Consider the following 4557-nt stretch of genomic DNA (forward strand, 5'->3'; position numbering starts at 1 on the left):
CAACGGGGGTTTGTGACGATGCAGGGAATTGGGGCAAAATGAACAATATTTTGAAAGAAAGAGAGAGCGTGTCTTTGAAGCTTTTTTTTTTTCATTTTACCGCCACATGGCTACGAGGCTGTCAGCTCGTGGAGGATTTCTCCTGGATGTGTGTTAAAAGACCTTCCCATGAAGTAGAGGGAGGGAGGGGGCTAGGGAGAGAGCCGCAGCCCTGATTAAATGCTGGAGCCGTCATGCCTGCGAGCCAGCTAGGAGATTAATATCGGCGTAACCTGTTACTTAATTCATTATGGGGATACAGGCTAATTTGATTTGATATTATTTTAATAAAGTTCTGTGATATCCAAGATTGTTTCAGGCTATCAAAATAATTTTCCAGTTATTACAGTTCGTCAGGCAGGTCCCTTTGATAGCAGTGGTTAGCCAGGCCTGTCCTGAATACATTACTGCAGCCCCCCCCCTCACACACACACACACACCAACCCCCCATTTACATTCTCTCATTCTTGAAACTCTCTCTTGCACTCTTGCCCTCACGCAACGACCAACCCCCCCCCCACGCACACATATACAATTTTTATTTTTTCACAAGTTTGGCACAAGGCGCGGTCTAAATCCGCGCAGTGATGACTGTACTTTGTTTTAACATTTTCTCAGACGCACAGAGCTTGGCATTTTCCACCATCATGGGCATAACCACAAATGGAACGACTTTTTTCGCCACCATCAGAAGCGGCTCCTCTCATTCCGTTTCAAATTTACGTACATGTAGGAGGAACAGACCTTGACATGGCGAAAGAACAAATTGGTCAGAATGTTTAAAGATTGCATGTGAGCTTAGAACTAATTCATTCATTTTCTTTTTTTATGTGGAAAAAATGTGTTCAAAATATGGACAAATCCAAAGTTAACTAATCTCTTTTACTTTTTCATTATATTTTCAACGTTGTTGATTATGGCATTTGAACGATTGCTACAATCAAACAAATTCTACTTTGCCACTTCACCGATCAAAATATAAATACTCCCTCCATAGTTTTTTGCAAAAAATCCACTTTAATTAAAGCTCTCTATTTCTCTGTAGTTTCCATCTTGCTTTCCTTTCCCCCCCCCCCCCCCCCCCCCCCATCACCAGCGTCATCCATTCATTATTAAAGCTCCCCTCGCCTCATCTCTCCTGTGTTCTGCTCTATTATAAACCCTTGTATCAACTGCTCCGGGCCATCGAAGGACAGAGGAAAGAGGGGAAAAAATAAAATGAAGACATGTTCGGCTCTTTGCAGGGGGCGTGTAAGTCGCCTGTCAGCCTGTAATCACTGTGTCTGCGACTCTGTATGCTAATTTATCCCTCCATACTGCTGACTAGGACATGTAATATAAATGAAGTTTGTTGGACTGCACAAGGGCTGACTTGAATAAAAGATCAGGGTCCTGAGGAGATTCAGTGCTGTTATTAGCCATGTGGAACTTCACAACCCTACCACCAGAGACCTAATGTTGTAATGAACATTTTTTACATAGAAATTGGCATATTTATCCGTGTCAGTGAGGGAGCCGCATTGTACTGTATATTCGTGACTTGAATGGATGCAAGCCACCGGACGGCCTTTTTTCTCACCTCAATTCTGCCCCGATTATCAAATGAAACAAGTAATTTGATTTTCAATGGGGAGGGTGACGAATGAGTGAAATTCTCAAGGCTTTCCATCACTTACTGTTAATCTACATTCGTCTCTTTTTGTTCTTAGCCCGTGCACTGATTGGCTAGGTAACAGCCAATCAGAGTGATTAAATATCCCAACGTTACGATGCCGATTCAACATGCAAAATCCGATGGAAGGCCCCCCAGATGCTATCGTCGTGATCGAGACATTAATCCAACACCCGCATGCTTCCCAATGCCAGCCGCCTGGTCAGAGGGTGCTATTAATAATAATTTTAAGATAGTGATAACTCCATCAATGACTTTATTCCTACAATGGTTCAGAGTGATTGCCTCATGGTGTTGTCAGATTTATGAATGAAATAATGAAATCCACCGCACACGTCTGTGGAGCTCAGAATTTGTCAGCCTGTGCCTTCATTCAATCCACCAAAATGACAGTACACCACTTAGACCTGCTTTTAGCGAGTCTAAAATCAAGTCTATCTAGTCACCAAATTTCCAGATGCGCCGGGGGCATGCAATTGAATGCATGGGAAACAAATAGACACAAAAGGAAAATACTGTGTGGTAAACTGCTAACCAAACCGACCTCAGGCGCTTGGCTACTCACTTGGTAATGCCAAGTAAAAGGAAAATTCTACACACTTTGGTGTGTTTGTGTGTGACTTCAAGCTACTATGATTGCTACGATTTTGTGATTTTTTTAGATTTTCTGCTGGACACAATTTCCTGTACTTAACTGTAACTTTGAAGCCATTTTCTTCTCTTTTTCTGAGTGCTTTTTAGCCTTTTCAGTTTATCGTTTTAATTTCATGGCCCACTTATTTACTGCTGGGGCTCATTCTCATTAATCCAGTTTCCAGTTGAGGCAATGTGCTATGTTACCAACAAGGTGATGAATAAACTGCACACTTGGGTTTGCAGGATCGAGCAGGATCTAGTCAACCCCAAAAGAAAACTGAAACAATAGTGGATTATGTTGTGCATTTCCGTCAGTTGATTGTTTTTTCGTTTTATTTCTGAGGGGTAAAGGGGTGATTGTTCTCTTCCACATCTACATATATATATATATATACTTTTTAAACAATACAATACTATTGTGATATAATAAACTACAACAAACTTAATAGAAAAATGTTTCCTTTATATTTTGTTAATGGTATTACTAATATACACCCTTCCATCAAATACAAAATCCCCAAGGCTGAATGTTCAAATAAGGAATTAATACCTCTAATACAGAATCAACAGTTACTCGTGAGCTTTGCCCTGAATCAATAATTATTCAAACATATAGAATCAATAAGTGAAATAAAAATGAAGAGAAATTGACAAGATGGAGATGAAGCACACATTGCATTTCTTTCTCTGTGAAATTAATGTTTGAATAGTCAACATTAGCATAGCACAACATCTATTTAACTTGTATGTGATAGGACTTCACATTTTACTTCAGCACATGGTTCAATATTTGAACAGTATTTAGGGAGCTTGAGAGGGGGAAAAAAGTGCTTGGAGTGATAGTGGTAGTAATAAAGAAGTTATTGACCAAATGATATTGATCGACAGTTCCTCAGGCAAAACGAGCCGACCTTGGTCTCCCTCTGTGGCTTGCCCTCTCTCTTACTACCTCCCCTCTACTCTCCTCCCCCAGAATTCAATAATATATTATTTTACACAGTTTAAAGCCGGACAACAAATAGCTGCACTGCACAAGGTGAGGAATTGCTGCTAAATTTTTAATGGCTATTAGCCTCTAGGAATTTGGCAAGGGACTATGTGAGGGTGATTAAAATCAAGACTGCAGTCAAGTCTCAGTCTTGATTAGAAGCTTGCTATTCACCATAAGAAGGTGGGAGGGGGATGTTTGTCACAAACAAATGATTTCCTTCAATTCTGCTTGAATAACACAATAACCTTGAAGTTAGTGTAGAAAAGAAGCGAGGTGATTCTATCCACTAGTGTTGGCTGCTTAATGCACAAGGTCAAAGGCAAGACAAAGTGGCCATTGATTTAGCATGGAGAACACAGGAAGGGAATACGTACTTGGAAAGCTCAGAGATGCAGATTGACGTCCACATTTGGTGTTGGGTTTGTACCTTCTTTGTGAGGAAAGTTTGGTAACATTATTGCAAAACGAGCAGACATCAGCCAAATTTTCTTCAAAAAATGATTTTATCAAATTTTTGGAAAAATGAAAAAAATCCACAAAATTTCAACGCTGTTTTTATTTTTTTAAACCTAAGGGCAATACAATGGTGCTCATAACACAACTGCACCACAACAACAGGATTGGACTTGGAATTTGGGTTTCAATCTAAGCTCAAATTGCATCAATGTGGAGTATACAATGCCTGATATCCAAGTCACAGGCTTGTTAGGTTCCTCCTTTCCTTCCCAAAAGTGAGTGGTGCGCTTCTCGCATATGCTGTTTGAAACTGTTGTCAGCACTAATTCAGCCTTGTTTGCAGACGAACACACTTGAAATGGTCTTTCCAGTCTTAACATATTCCAAGAGATTTGATTGACAGTCATTCCAAATGCTTGCGCAATATTTTTTTTTATCCCACAGCCCAAAATGTCACTTCATTTGTCATCAGTTTTAGTCCTCATTTGAAAATAGGCCCAAGGTTCATGTAATAGGCTATTGCAAAGTGACAAAATTGCCAAGTTGGACTGATTGGTACATTTTGTTGGCGGTGTCGAATAGAATGTTGGAGTGGATACAGATCTGACTCTTTTAATCAGATACATTTATTAATGATTCTCTTTTCTTTCTTTCTTTCTTTCTTTCTTTCTTTCTTTCTTTCTTTCTTTCTTTCTTTCTTTCTTTCTTTCTTTCTTTCTTTCTTTCGTTCGAAGGGCAAGTCCGATCATCTATAGCGCGTGCT

This window comes from Syngnathus scovelli, chromosome 12 (genome assembly GCF_024217435.2).
Source record: "Syngnathus scovelli strain Florida chromosome 12, RoL_Ssco_1.2, whole genome shotgun sequence".
Taxonomy (NCBI): Eukaryota; Metazoa; Chordata; class Actinopteri; order Syngnathiformes; family Syngnathidae; genus Syngnathus; species Syngnathus scovelli.